This window comes from Poecilia formosa, unplaced genomic scaffold, assembly GCF_000485575.1.
Source record: "Poecilia formosa unplaced genomic scaffold, Poecilia_formosa-5.1.2 Scaffold40, whole genome shotgun sequence".
Classification (NCBI taxonomy): Eukaryota; Metazoa; Chordata; class Actinopteri; order Cyprinodontiformes; family Poeciliidae; genus Poecilia; species Poecilia formosa.
In genome coordinates this window covers 535,497-551,639 of record NW_006799979.1, presented here as the reverse complement: position 1 = coordinate 551,639, position 16,143 = coordinate 535,497, and the positions used below count along the sequence as shown (strand labels likewise).

The window sequence follows — 16,143 nt, the reverse complement described above, 5'->3', positions numbered from 1 at the left end:
TATGATTAGTGCACATTTTCCTCTTTCTTTGTTACACACACGCTCTCTTAAACCTTTTGGTGAGATGTCTCAGATGTTCCAATTCAACAAATGCATTATTTATGTGAAGAGCGTAACATTTGAAATGCAGCGCATTAAAAAGTTGATTGCAACACTGCACACACTGATAGACAATTATGACTCAATATACTGAGCATATCTAGTATGCTGATTTACTTAGTACACTAGATAATAAATTAGTATGTCAATTTACTATCTCCATTCCACGCAACTGTGCAGAAGTTCTATTCTATTTTAATGTAATTTTTCAGAACCTGTATTTTAAGATGTAATAGTTCAAGGGATGTTAGACGTTTGCCATTATACTGTGGCTATATTTAGCTAATACTTTGCTTTACAAGGTTGGATTTAGCTCATGGTATGATGCATTCAGGGTATTTTTAAGCCACAGAGTTTGACAATGAAACTAAAAGAGTTAAAAAAGTTTTTTTTTTTTTTAAATCATAAACTAATCTGTTTTTTACGTCATTATGAAATATAAGTTAAAATAACAATGTAATATTATTTGCCAGGCTCATCTTTCTGATTGGCTGACTGCCAAATTTATGGAGCTGCTTTGCTCGTCATGCTAGCTTAGCAAGCGCTACATGGAAGAGCTTCTGTCAAGGAAAATAGTGGAGGAACCGTCCTGCTGCAAAGCATGCTAAAACTAGAAGGTATGAGGTAGCACTTTACTAAACAAATGTAATAAGTATTAAACAGTGAATAAAAGTGAGAAAAAGAAAACATTCTTATAGTTTATGTTCTTTACATATTGCCTATGATAAAGGGGTCCACGCCCAGGAGCTAGCGCTGACAGGGCATCATGGCAGGACTTGAACAAAACTGAAACTGCGTCTTTCAGTTTCCATTCTTTCATGAAGGCCAAAATAGTTACGTTTTTCCATCATAAGCTGTGAATCTCTGCAGCTCCTCCAGAGTTGTCATTGGCCTCCTGCTTAATGCACTCCTCACCTAGCAGCTTAGGCCGACGGTCTAGATAGCTTGTACATTTCTGTTTGGTACATTTTATTTCGGGATGACATAAAGCCCCTAGATAAAGGTAGCAAGCACATCTTTAGAGGTCTTGTATCTTAGTAAATACAGTGAACCCTTTGTGTAATTTAGAAATAAAGTGAGCCGAGCACAAATGCAAATGCACTTTTAAGATTTTTTTTGTTTGTAAAATATTTTGAAAATGCAACTGTTTGCTTAGCTTTACCTTTATGCACACATAAAACCCCAATAAGATACTTTAACGTTTTCAGTTGTGACAAAATGCAGTCAAGAAGAAGTCAAATTTCAGTTTAAGAAGCGTAGACACTTTCGCGAAGCATTGCGAATCGAGCAGTTTGAATTTAGCCATATTAGGTTTAAACCTGCAGCCTCTTAAGTTGCACAGTGGTAACCTTTAGAAAGCTCTGCTGTCACTGCAGCTTGAGTGGATAAGTGCAGGCTATAATCGCACTTCCTCTTATAAAAACCAATGTCACTTCTGATAAAGGCGCTCATAGTTTCCTTTTGGTAATTGTCAGCTGGACAGCCGAGATCTTAATCTTAATGTTCCACAAATCATTGCGTCCCTCTAATCAAGGCCAGGAAACCGGTAAGCCGGTGAGGTAAATTCGCAGGAATGCATCGTTTTCATCATATTTCCCATTCTCATCCACCCGGCATCCAAAAATGACATTTGTTTAGCCCAAACTCCCCTCTCTTCAGCTCTGTATCGCATTTTCCACAAAGTTGTTGTTTTTAGCTCCATTCAAAGACGTGCATCAGCCTGATGAACTGCTCTGTCTGCATGCTGGAAAAATACCTTTTTTTTTTTTTCCTTTCCATTTCTCGGCTCCGTCTTGAAATATTACCCTTCCCCTGGTCTCTTCCACACATGTGCTCGCTACAAAGGAGTCGGGTCAGCGTTTTCAAGCGGAAATGAACAAACAAACGTTAAAATGCTGAAACTGTGAAGGCTGACAAAGCGGGTTGGTCCCCTTGTTGTTTATTTATGCTGTTTGTGAGCAGCGGACGTTTACATTACATCACATGTTGAGGCGAAACGAAGATATTCCCCATTCTCTTTGAAAATGGATGTGAAAACTGACCTGCACTGACCTCCTTTTAAGTAACAAATTCATTCATATATTTTTAAGCAAATTTCCAAATGAATCTGTGTAAAAAAAAAAAAAAAAAAACAGAAATAAAATTTTCCAATAAATCAGCGGAAGGTTTATATTCCAGTTTTGAAGGAAAAAGTCAGAAATAATCAGTGTTTAAGTTGAAGAAAACGACTAGGAGTCTGAGTTTATTTTTTTTCCACATTAAAATCCTTTTAATCACACTGTGAGTTTTGTTTTGATCAGGCTGATTTTGTTGGACGCAAAGATTCAAAGTTCATTACAATTTAATGCATCAAATGCGCGCGGCAGAAGAATCCTGCGTCTTCGCACGAAGCAGATTGTCGTTTTAGTGGTTCATGTAGTCAGGGGTTGGGGGAGCGACGGAGGCCACAGACGTCAAAAGCGAAAACCGTAAAGGTCAAAATGCATCATTGAAAAGTCTCATTTAATGTCAGTGTGACTAAAGTGGAAAAACAGCAGTAAAACCTGCAGCGCGTTCCGTTGCAAACCTGAACTTCATCACATTAATATGCTTTAAATTGAGAGCACGATTAGAGCGAGGCTTTCCTGGAAACGGAAATAAATAAAGAAATCTGTTTCATTCGGTCTGAACTGTTTGGAATCACATAGTCATTAGTGAATCCTGAGACCTGCCACCAATCAATTATAATCACATCGACCGAACTTCTTGAATTCCCATCAGGTTGAATTCGGTAATTTGAGGTAACTTGATAGTTAAATAATAAGAAAAAGATGTTCATTTTCTCCTTTATGAATTCGCTAATTTAAAAAAAAACTTTTCTTGCAGCACATAAGACGAAAACACAAACAGAGCCTTTTAATATATTGTCATTTTCCATCCAAAAACATTTGATTCAGACCTGGTGTGGTAGACCAGAGAGCCACAACACAAAAAAAATGAAATGTTGTCCAATGTAGATGAAATAACAAATTCAGGTTATAACAGATTCTCTGTTGGTTGGTTTTTTTGTGGAATAATTGCTTTTTGGAATAATCTCCTCAACAGAATGACAAAAATACCAGTAATATATAAACGTATATATTTGTACGTATGTATTTGTCATTAGTTTGGAAAGGCTGTGCTTTTTCTTACATCCCTTTCCACAAATATCAGCATCTCATGCATAGACGAAAATACATCAATTCTCTGCAAGAGTTTTATCTATTTCTTTATTGTAAAAACTATAACAAAGTGGGGTAAAATTGTGAAGTGGAAGGAAATGCATGGCTCTAAGAATTATTAACAGGTGAAACTCTAATAAGTTGATCATCTGAGTCTCCTTTACTCTGTTGCTGCTAAATAAAACCCAGTGCAGTCAGTTCTCATTACAAGTCTCCTCAATACAATTGAATATCCGTAAATGTAACAGTTCTGAAGTAAAACCAGCATGCAAAGTTATATACGCATGGAGGAAAACCAAGGCTACGACAGCCTGAGAGGACCATCCCCATGGTGAAACGTGGCGCTGGCAGGATCATGCTGAGGGAATAACATGGGCAGAGTTGAGGGAGGGATGATTAGATCTAAAAATAGGACAATACTTTCAGAAATTGCTTTTGAGGATTACAACCAGACCAACAGCAGAGCAGTCTCAGTTAAATTAGATCCATGTGATAGAAAATGTGGGGAGACTTTCAAATTAACGTTCAGCCCTTTAGATTTGCAAACCTGCTGGAGAACGTGCATCAAACTCAAGGTCCACGGGCCAAATCCGACCCGCCGTGGCTATTTATGTGGCCCAGAAAATATTAATATTAATTAATCAGTTAAATCAAACACATATTTATTTATATTTGTGAAAAGATGTTATTTTTAAGAAGTACTCATTGAACGCAGAGACAGCTGCACTATTTCAACAGTTTATTAATGAGCAGCTTCATTAATACATCTTGCCCATGGAGGACATTATGACCTTAATTTGGCCCAAAATGAAATTGAGTTGGACTCTCATGCTGGACGTATGCTAAAAAATAAAAAATCCAAAAGGTTCCAGAGAGTAGTAACTCAATAAATCTCCATACCATATTTCAAATTTTTGCTTTTAAACTATTTGAAAGACCCTTTTTCATTTTTTTTCTTTTTTTTTTCCATTCTACTTTAAAATACAGTTCTCTTTGCAGATTTATCACTGAAAATCAAGTTTGAATAGATGAAAAACACGTAAGAAATCAAGGTAGATGAATACTTTTTTGCAATGTCATCAAAGTTAATTAATTTAACACATTTTTATCCAGACAGTGCTGCTCCTCATTTTGACGCCACATCCCGACCCTGTGGTCATTTTCCAAAGCCCGTTCCATATTATTCCACATCCGAAAGAGTTCGATCGAGATCTCCTGCTATTATTTTTTTCTTCGACCATTTTTCTTTTTTTTCTTTTTCCTCCAGAATCCGTAAAGCTAACAAAAGTGGTAGCGCCCGGACATGTTGGGATGCAAAAGAAAACAAAGCTCTGATTGTACAGCACTTTACATTCCTGCAGGGTTTGGCCATAAACAGACAGACAGTGATGGTACGCCGCAGACATGCAGAAAGAGGCCTTGAACCCTCATCACTAAAACCCCTCACATCATCATCATCATCATCATCATCATCATCATCATCATCATCATCACGCTTCGTCGAGTTTGCATACTTTACGCTACCATTCTGTCGCCTCCGTGTTTCATTTACAGAGAAAATAAAATCTATGTGTAATAATTGTTGGCCTTTCGTCTGTCAGAGTGGAAATTTTCCTGTGCGGGTTTTGTGCTGCTGACTGCAAATCCTAACGGGTGTTTACGTCTGAAAGTGATTTCAAATTAATAAAAAGCTATAATTATATAGATTCCTTTTGTTCCCCCCCAGGTGCAGACCAGCTTTCTGATGACATCACCAACTTGTAAAGACCTCATCTTTTAGCGTGACCTACAGCTTACCTCCTGTTTTATTTTTTTTAATTTTTTTTCTTTTTTAGCAAAACACAGCAGTCCATATGGCTGCAATGTGAAATTAAGCCCCCCCACCCACTCTAAAACCGTGGCCGTCCGATGCACAAAGCCCCGGGATAACCGTCCGGCCATCAAAGAGCCGAACGTCCAGAATAACCAAATCCCTCGTGCTCACAGCACACACACACACACACACACAGGAGATGTCTAGCAGCTGCAAACACACAACAAAGTAAAAAAAAAAAAAAAAAGCGGGAAAATGGCTTGCATGTGCTTATGCGAACACTCGGAGGTTGATTGGAGGTGTAGAATGGATTGGATGCCCCTCGTAATTCCTGGGACGGCATTTTCCTCTCGCTCCACACAGAGGCGGATGGGACCACAGCTGTTTGGACATAAATTTTCAGAGGAATGCCTTAAGTCTGAGCCCTCAGCATAAAGAAGCATGACTGAAGATTCCTCTCCACATGACAAATGATCGCCCTCAGGACTTTTGTGTGTGCGCGTCTGCGTGTAAGACGAAGAAGAAGAAGAAGAAAAACAGCTTCGTGTGCAGACATGCAAGGTCATTGAGAGCCGGTTTCTTTTACCTGTGAGTGATGGCTACATGCAACACGTACGCTCACTTGTGCTGGAAGAAGTGGCAGACAACGGAGGCTTCTCTCTGTTTGTGGACCTTCAGCAGCTGGACAGGCCCATAAAAAGTCAGATGTCTCCTCACAGTGGATTAAGTCACGTTGGCAAACGAGCGTGCAGGTTTATGGAAATACCTTGGATAGATTTAGTTGCATGCAGCTTACAGAATGTAAGAGAGAAAAGAACAAACAAACATATATGTCTTCATTACTACATTTTGAGGGTCTCGACCTGAGCCAGACTTTAGAAAATGTTGGCACATTTTACAAACATTGCACCTTATAATGAAGTCATGGGCTCATTTTGCATGTCATGTTCAAGCACATCTGTAATTTGAATGAGTGAAAGCAATTTTTTATATTAATTTTTGAATATAATTGCATTTTTTTTGGGGAGGGGGGGGAGAATATAATTGCATTTTTTTTGGGGAGGGGGGGGGTGAGAGGAGGCCACCAAACCAGCTTGAGCCCAGGGGCTTTTATTCTTCTACATCCGCCCCTGGATTCAATGGATTGTATATATATATATATATATAGCCCATCTTTCAAGCTATGTGAATAATTTAAAGCCACACATGAGTTATAAAACTTTAATCTTTAAATAAACATACATTATTTGTACATTTGTATCCATTCCAGCTATATTTTAATGAATTCTTGACACACAAGGCAATAAAACATACATTTTTAATTATTTTTTTTGTGTGAAACTGGAAAAACAATGCAATGTTTAGGGGTTACGACTGACTTGTTGATCAGAATAAAATATCCTTCTCCCGTCTTTGAATATTATCCTCACACTTTTCCAAACCACACAATTAATTTTTTTTCTCCTTATTTTTTTGCTGTTTGTTGTTGTTGCAAACAAGGAAATAAAGCAGGGGCTCTTAGACAAAATAAGCTGTTTCTCGGCAGCCATCTTTCCCCACACACCTCGTTTCCTGTTCTGATGCGATAAAATAACGGTTTATGGCGCACCGATAGCCCCTCTCATCTCTTTCGCCTGGTGCATTCAGAGCCCAGGTTTACGGCCAGCGTGGGGCCGGAAGGGCTGAGGGGCTTGATGTGAGTGCCTGAGGCTAACGGCAGCGTTGGGTACCGTAAAGAGATGAGGGGAGCCTCCGCTTTTTTTTTTTTTTTTACGATGATGTGAATGATGTAGCATAAGAGAGTAAAATACTGCACCGGACTGTCAGGGAAGTGGAAAGATTCAGTATTCGCATCATTTACAAGAAGTTTTTTTTTTTGATTATGTAGGATTTTATCACAGCTGATAAACATTTACCCCATGGCTGTTTTATTGATTTGTCCTGTCTGGAGGTAACACAGCTACTGAGATGAACTGAATGTTACAGAAATACTATAGTGTAAAACTGTAAGTATGTGAGAATAATGTGGAATAAACAAGCAGAGGACTCTTGGTTATTTGACTTTCTTTTCTTTTGTAGAGTCACTAGGTGGTGTCAATGAATGAAAGGATCAGAATGTGGCTATAAGCTAAGCTAAAAAAATCTGAAAAACGTTCCACAGAAAAGGCAATGCTTCTTTCTAAAAATTAATTCAGTCATAAGTCATAACGAGTCTGCTTGAAGAATTTCAGATTTATACAAAGCTTTTCACAGTCAGATAAAACATTTTATCACAAGAATCTGTTGCACAAACTTACTTACAGATTGCTTTACAATTAAATTAAATTCAAATATATAATTGTTATGCTAATCGTAACCACAAACATTTTGTCAAATGTGGGATTCCACACGGATCTGTTTTCGGACTTCTTCTTTTTTTCTAAACTTCCAAACGATTTTTTACGTTGCATTAACGTTCTTCGTGTTTCTAGAACGTTTTATGTAGCAATGACTAAAACTATTGATTACCTTCCAAATAAAATAAAAAGGGTAATTATAACCCTTCTCTCTTCACTGAAAAGAATTTGATGACCCAGAGTCCATTTACAAGTTTTGTTGTGGTTTTGATGGACAGAAATCTAAAACAGATTAATTGTACATATTTTGTCTAAAGAAATTATCCAGATTTATTGGGATTATTTGTAAAGTAGGTATTGTAGTTAGTCAGAGATACTTAGCTGCTGTAGTTTGATGTATAGTATCTAATGTAATATGGAATAGGAAGTCTGACTCATATTCATAGATTTATTTTACAAAAAAAATCAGAGAAATTCAAACTTTTAGTTTGATGTTTAGCAACTGTAGTAGTTTGTATTTTAGTCTTATTTTTCAGCATAAATCAATATTGTATTTTTTCTTATTTATATTTATTTTTCCATCTTTTTTTCTGGCTTGCTTTAAAACCTCTTAATGATAAATAAATTAAATGCACCTTCCACTACTTCATAGCCAACTTATGGAGATTCACTAAGAAAGTCAGAAGAAACACAATAGTTATATTTTTCTCCACCATGTGACCTTACACACTTTTAAATATACTTAGGTACATACTCATTTGTCTTCAGGCTACTTAAATTGGCTCTTTTTATTCATTTTATTTTATTTCTTTCTACAGTAGACTGATTTCTTTATCATGTTTTTCTCTATGTGTACTTTTATAAACTTTTGTTTTATCTCAAAACATTTTTTTAAACCTTTTTTGTTTCCTTTTGCTTTCAAAAATCAATTGTGTTTATTTTTTACAGTGCAAAAAAGTATTTCACATTACTGAAATAATAATAATAATAATGACTAAATCAGAACAAACTAATTGAAACAAAATAAATTAATTAATGAGATTCTAGGATTTGTTGCACATTTTGTCAACACACTAATCCGTATTTAATGTCTTTGACAAAGAGGAGAAGTTATTTAACTAAATATGCGAAATCACAAGCAGGGATCCTTCAGTCGAATTCAAAGTAGGATGTGAAGTTCCCCCCAGCCGCCACTAGGGAGCAGTCAAACACCGCAGTTCAAAGCCGCTCAGCCCGCTCAGCCGTGAGTGGCAAGCTGAGGTTGGCTTCCCTCCTCACCGCAGAGCAGATCAGAGAAGATTAGCCCTCGCCTGGCCAGTAATCGCCCTTATCACACAGGAAAACGACAACAACGTTGGGAGTTTAATGACTGAAGTAATTGTTGTGGAAGTCCTGCGTTATGCTGCGGTGGCGTGATGAATGACAACCGCAATGCACCGTGCTGTGAGGAGATTGCTGCTGCATGTTGTTATTTAAACCCATTTGTTATAGTTGCAACTTTACCCTGGAGTTGTTTAGCCGAGGGAGCGAGTGCATTTCAAAGAGGAGAGGTTTTATATTTACAGTAAAACGAAAATAGCCTCTCATTCCCATGAATTAAAGGCTGGAAAAGTTTTGCAAAGGTGCTTCCTTAGAGCAGATATGCTGATTGCAAAAAGTGTACAATTTTTTATGTCAACACATAATAGTTGCAGGCACATAAATTTTCACGGTTGATGTAAAATTACAAAAAAATATATATATATATTTCCAAATACAATAATGTTTCAAAATATGCCTGGTATTCTTTAGCCACGCTCAAACCACAAGTGTACATGAAGGATAATCAACAAGAATTGAGTAGAAGCTGACTGTTTATATAAGTCTGTGTGTTATGATCTGCAGAAATCCCCTTGAAAGCAGAAGGAGAGAAAAAAAAAATCTGGACGCTCGTTTCACTTGCTGCAGGCAGCTCGGGCTAATCATGAGCTAATACACAACCACTTCATGCTTGGATTGACATCAATTGGATAGCTTAGTTCTGTTGTTGCGACTCTGTGTACCAAACTGTGTGTTTATACGTCAAGCCTGCTGAAACTTAAAGGGATAGCTCCGAATTATTGAAGTGAACTCCTGTCGAAGCTCTCTAAGGAGTTAATATCTTAAATGCAGTATATCTTTTGAGTATAAATTCAGGATGACGCTGACCAACGTGGCCTTCAACTGTTGATGTGATCAGTGTGGTGTGAAGGTATAGTCATGTGTACAGAGAGGTCAAGGATTTTTTACTTCTTTTTGCACTGGAAGTGGAAGTAGAAGATAGTGTACCACAACATGAACCGCACACTGACAAACGGGAACATGCGTACCTTTTCCAGTGACCTCTCCACTAGCATCTAGCAGTGTGGCCAGGCTCGGGAAAACTCCTCTCTACACATTCGGGTGGTTTTCCTTTACAATAACAGCTCTAGCGGTTGGAGTTGGCAGTCCCTTTACACGGAGCCGCTCTTCAGCTGAACCGTAACATTTTTGTTGTGATCCAGCCGCTCGTTTACGCTGTTTTCATTTCCTGTGCAAATAATCAGCCATTTCTGTAAAATAACCGCCACAAGTGTGAGTTGTTCAAATTGCCTTTGCCTTCCAAACTTTTTTGAGACAAACTCTAACGGTCGTAGAAGTCCATTTTGCCTTCTCAGACTAGTTGCTACCTTTGTAACATAATGACCCTTCAACAAAACCTCACAACTATCCTTTTGAGTCTGTTTTTTTGGTGTGTGTGAGTGTGTGTGTGGATGGGGGAGGGGTGTATTTCAGTTTATGTTAGGAACGGTCTCTAGCAAGATAGCTGCAGTCTAGACTGTCGCTCTCATGTCACATTATTGCTCCAAGCCTAAAAGACAAATGAGGGGAAGAGGCTCCATGACATGCAGCCTCATCTGATAAGAGAGACGACAAAAGGATCTACTCATGGCTTCTCCAAGTTAGCATGGAAAGACAGCTAACTTGGACTAGCGCTGACAAAGTGTTCACAGCTGAAGACTGAAGTTCAAAGTTTTTGCATGAAACCTTTTTCAAAACTGTAAATTCTCTTCCAATACTTGGACATGGGAGCTCTAGCGAAGGAAAACTCTTGGGAAACAGCGACGAACTGATTTATTTGATCTGATCTGTGAAAAAAAAAAAAAAAAAAAAAAAAAAAAAACTTGAGAGACCTTCCAGAGCAGTCAGAGTAGGAAATGCCAGACATAATGTCAGAGGCCTGCTTCGTCCTATTACGGCAAATCGAAGCAGAACGTGTCATTATCTAATCGGGGGCCGGTTCCTCCTCCCCTCGTAACGGCAGACAGAGAGGGCAGCCTCTGTCCCGAGCGCCGGAGCCTTCAAAGACAGCCATTATACTTCAATGGATGGTAAACAGTTGCTCCCAAAAATGACGGTCTCCAAAGTTTAAAGCAACATCATTTATCAAACCCTGCCAGGCTGTGCAGGTGTGACCCCATTCCCACAGCCCCGTCCACACCGGGGGCAAGTGGGAAACGATCACCAACGTGCATTTTGTTCTGCTAATGTGGTCAGTTGTAGATAAATCTATGCACAAAAGAAACTTCCAACATAGGAGTTAGAAGCATTTCAAAAGCAAAATCCAACAAGAAACTTTTCGTACACATAAATGTAAAACAAACAAAAAAAAAGATGGAGTTTTAAATCACCAGCTTCCAAGATATTAAGCCTGTTGTTAAAAATAATCTTCTTAAGGTGAATTCGGAGTGAAATGATTTGGAGCAAATAGTGTATCTTGAAAGCTCGCTTCATGCGTTTTCACAAAACAACTCCCATGATTGATAACTCAACACCAATCACGCTTCTTTTTCCTTTCATTCTTTTTTTTTTCAGACTATGTTTACAGACTCTGCCGTCCCTCTTTCTTTCTCTAACACAGACATTCGCTCCACTAATTTAAACTGCTTTATGCAACAGATGGTCCTCCAAATTTATTACTCATTTTTTTGGATGCTGAACAACTATTAAACATCAATATTGTTTGACACTGGTTTGCACTTGAGCTTTGGTGAATACCTGTGCCAAGTGGTGGAAAGAAAAAAAAAGGGGAGTATGAAGTCGTTAGTCATCCTGATTCTTTGCCAGTCACTTCAGTTTCCACTGATTCTGTGTTTTCCTCTGTTTGGAAGTCAATTTAATTTAGTGTCTCAAAGTGCCATGGGTGAATAACTTTCTTCATGTTGCACTCCCACTGGTTGTAAAGAATATGGGTGTAATGACAGCTTTATGCAACTCTGAATGGTTTTCCTTCAAAGACTAAAGACACTAAATAGGCAACGGATAAAAATGGTAAGGAAGCGTAGCGCCTCGGTCCTGCATTCTGTCGACTGAACAGCAGGTGGAAGTTCTCGTAGTTCCAGAAAAAAGAAAAGCGTCGCTGTAAGTTATGGCAGTGGCTGTCTAACAGTAATCACCTCATGAATTGTTGATACAGTTTCCAAATCTACCATGGTGAAATTTTTAAACCCTAACAAAAAAAAAACAACAACAACAAAAAAAAAACGAATGAGGTGTATTTATAAAAAAATTAAAAAATACAAATATGCCCAAAAATGCTAATATTGACTGATTGAACCAAAGGTTTAGCAGGTGAATTCCACTGAAATCTTTTGCAAAGGCGCTCTGACCAACACTGGCAGGAAAATAACTATTATTGAAGAAGACGTTTGTTTCTAACATGAAACAACACAAATCTGTAAATAGCTGAAATCCATGAATGTTTGAGTTCAACACCAAATATAACCCGATATGTATTTATGTGCACAGTTTAAACTATCTTACCTCTACAGCAGAAGCTAACATCCACAGTGTTTCTTTACTTCCGCTCTTATGGGTACAGCCAATCAGTTCCAAGGAAAAGAAATGATGCTTCCTGATTGGCTTCATCACAAAGGGTTTTTCAGCTTACCAAACTGCATTTTCTTTCAAATATTTTCGATCTGACACTATCAAAAAAGAAAAATGTGAATCTGTGAACAATGAACATGTAACGGACAGGGGCTCACTGTATAAATGTGAAAAAGAAAATAAGGTTATTAGTTACATTTTATGTAATATTTATTCCCGACCCCACTAAGGGACAAGGGCGTTAGAAAATGGATGGATGGATAGATGTAATATTTATTGGGAAACCCTTTCGAATATTCAATGGAAGAATATTTATTGACATAAAGGCACTGAAAAACTCTGATTTGTTGACCAGTGTTTTGTGTGTTACCAGTAGTGCTTGTTGGATTTATTTTTGCTGGATCTTTGAAGGCATCATTCACATCATTATAATGATTAGCTCTCTCCACAGTTTTCTTATTTTTTATTTTTTTAAGGAGTTGAAATGAAGGAATGCTAATGCTACATATGCTCCAAGTTGAAAAACTAAACAAAAAAAGTCTCCTAAAATGAAAATCCCAGGTGAGATTTGAACTTCAAGTATTCTCTATGCCATTAAATGTTTGACAGAAATATGAATACATTAGTGAACATGTTCCCTTCAGTGTTTAAATAGACAAAATATTAAGAACACTGTTGTTAGCTTACTTTGCTAGTAACAGTTAGCTTAGCACGGAGCACAGCAAACATTCTCACTGGCTTTTTGGAACGTGGTTAAATTTGGTTTCCAAGACTTTAAAAAATAATGAAGCTTCCATTATCGTAATTTGTTTGTTTCGCCGTAATTCAGTTTATACTGCTCTCAAAATTACTGCCGTTAGTTTTTAAGTAATTTCTCACTATAGCTACTTGAACAATCCATTTTTTGGCAGTCAATGGGCGTCGTATTTGCAGTGACGCCCCAACATTTCTACTGAGTTCCTGCGAAGGCAACCCAACGATGACTAGTGCTACTTACACAATATATTGAGAACTGACAGCTTTGGCTCAGCGGGAAGACTCGCTGTCTCTCAATCGGAGGGTTGCGGTTTTGATTGCAGCCCCAAGTTGCCGACTGATACTGTGCATGAAATGTGAACTGTAGTGTAAAAAGTGCTTTGAGTGTTTGATTTGACTTGCAAGGCACTAAGTAAGTGCAGTCCATACACCCTGGGAATATAATATTCCATTGCTCAGTTGTAATTTCGGTGATTAAGGGAAAATGCTGAACTCCAGAGTGCACAGGCTAGCGGTTGGCCATTTGATCCATCTTTGATTTGAGATCTACAATCAACAGTACTTAATCACTACAGGTCAAAGATATTGTTTAAATTAGCACATGTGCCTATGAGAAATTACAGATTGATGCTAGTTGCTAACGAAAGTTGAATTTGTTTGTTTGTTGTTTTGTTTTTTTTTTAATCGGGAAGTTCTGGAAAGTTCTGCCAGTAGATAGATTTTGTCATCCATCTGCTGACAATATTTTTAGTTTGTTTTGACAAATTGTGCATTTTTGCTGAATTTTTATCACCACGTTCCTTTTGAGTGGAGAGTCCTGTCAGCAGAAGTAACTAATAATACGTCACAAACGACTTTTCAGAGCAAAAAACTTGCAGTTCTTTCTAAATTCTGACCAGGACGATGCATTAAAAGTCGAAGTTTATCATCTCAGCAACTTTTCTCAGTAGCTTTGCCCATTTACCTTGAGATGCAGCATTTGCTCAGATACTTAAAGAATGTACCCTATAGTCATGGAGTTTCATCTATCATCTAAAATGTGTGTACAAATCCACGGGCAACAGCTGTGACCTCCGAAATATGTCACTTCTCGTTGCCTGTGTGTGAAAGCTTTATCAGATGCGTAGCTTCGGCTCGGTTTAATTAAGGCGGGGCCGTGTCAACAGGACCCATCGAGGTCAAGGTGATTGAGGCGGCTGAGCAGGTGGAGAATCAATGAGATTGGCTCCCACAGAGCGCATCGACCACTGGTCAAACACAGAGACTATCGATCCACATGTTTACAGTGGAAGTGTAGTTAGCAGTGGAGCTCATAAACTGGATTCACATTAAAGTTTTCTGTTTGAATCTCCCCACATTTTCCAAAACTGATTGATTCCTTCTGTTTTTTTGGTTTTTTTTTTGTTGTTGTTGTTTTTTTTTTTGGTTTTGCTTTAGAACTGGCTGAGCTTTGAACGATTTTGGGTTAGGTTTATGTAAAATTCCGTCTGAATCATGAAACCCCAAAATGCACTGCAAGGATATTCCAGCCCCTTGTGTATTTATATAATTGCGCAAAAAGAAAATTTAATGCCTTTTAATAGAGTTGTATGTAATAGACCAAGACAAAGTGGTAGATAATTGTTCGGTGGATGGGAAAGGATTTTCGAAAATGTTCACAAATAAAAATCGGAGAGATGTGGCATGAGAAGTCAATGCAGTGTGGCTACGGTGGTCAGTCTTCTGGGATATATATCTGATTGAACATTTACAGACTTAAGTTTTTACCAAACTCACTCAGAATGGATGGAAAGCATAAATGAACAGTAATTTTCAAGTCTTAAGTCACAGATTCCTCATTTATTTTCAGTTTGGACACATGTCCCAGCAAGGTGAAAAGCTTCCCCACAGCATGATACCGTCACTACCACGCTTCTTCATGCCAAAGTTCAGTTTTAATCTATCCTGAAATTTTCCTTAAATAGGAACCACTCTGTATTTGTCTATCGCAGGAATTTTCAATAATACATTGAAGTTTGTTGCAATAAGCAACTAAAGAATTAGATCATTTTTATTTTCTTGACTAATATTGTTTTGAATGGCAATTTTGTTTACAGAGGCATGTGATCCATTTTATTTATGATTTCAGTTATCTGTGTTTCCTACTTGTCTTATTAGTTGTTAAGTTATGTTTTAACGTGGATATTTAAAATATTTTCTGGCTCTTAAGTTCTTCACAAAAGTAAAGTTTATTGGTCTTTGAGAGGGCAAATACGCTTTATTGAGCCATTATCCAATATAACTATATTATCGTTTATCGCGATAACTTCTGGGACAATTATCGTACCTGCAAAATGTGCTATTGTGACTGGGAGCTAGATATATGATGAATTTAGAAAATATCTAGAGTATGAACACTTTTGTGAGGCAGTGTATTTGTTTATGATCATGAAGAATATAAACCAGCTAGTACGGCATTAATCCTGGTGAAACACGACAACAAGTCATAGAGGACTATCATGACGTCCCCAAACACTCAGATGAAGAAATTTGGGGATCAGAAAACTTTTGGAAGAGAAAGACAAATTATGCAGAAATAGCATCAAGTCCAAAAACAAAAAACAAAAAAATAAACACCTGAGTTTTTCATGAAGGCCTTTCACATTACGAAGGAGAAAAGGAGGGGGGATGAAGCTGGACAGCTTGATGTTGTCAGGAGGCTCAGACAGACTAGCAGTAGATGAAGTAGCCTTGAAGAGGCTTGCCACCCCCATCCTCGTGAAAACACAAGCTAATTATTAAGAAAACAAAGGGAGGACTACAGCGACCCGCGCTGCGAGCCAACGCACACAGATCCCCGGCAGAGTAATTGTGCGTAAGCTATTTGGGCTGAAAACAGCACGATTTGGTGATCTTTTCCCCGGCACGGCCAAGCAGAATGAACAACAGCTGTTCCCCGAGACGGGCTCTGAAAACAAGCTCGAGAAAAGATTCACTCTCTCCACTCAGTCTGCTGATAGACATTAGTCAAGACAGTTTTTCATATCCTGCTGCTTTCAAATAATAATAAGAA

The 16,143-nt window shown here is 38.0% G+C and overlaps 1 protein-coding gene across 1 annotated transcript in view; it reads left to right on the top strand.

Moving 5' to 3' along the window:
* The window catches only part of c1d (C1D nuclear receptor corepressor), a 23,003-nt gene extending 9,956 nt beyond the window's left edge, over positions 1–13,047 (top strand). The window contains exon 7 of the transcript XR_001661980.1: positions 13,037–13,047. The gene's annotated coding sequence lies outside the window, so the exon portion shown is untranslated. The remainder of the gene's footprint in view (positions 1–13,036) is intronic.
* Positions 13,048–16,143: the final 3,096 nt, after the last annotated feature.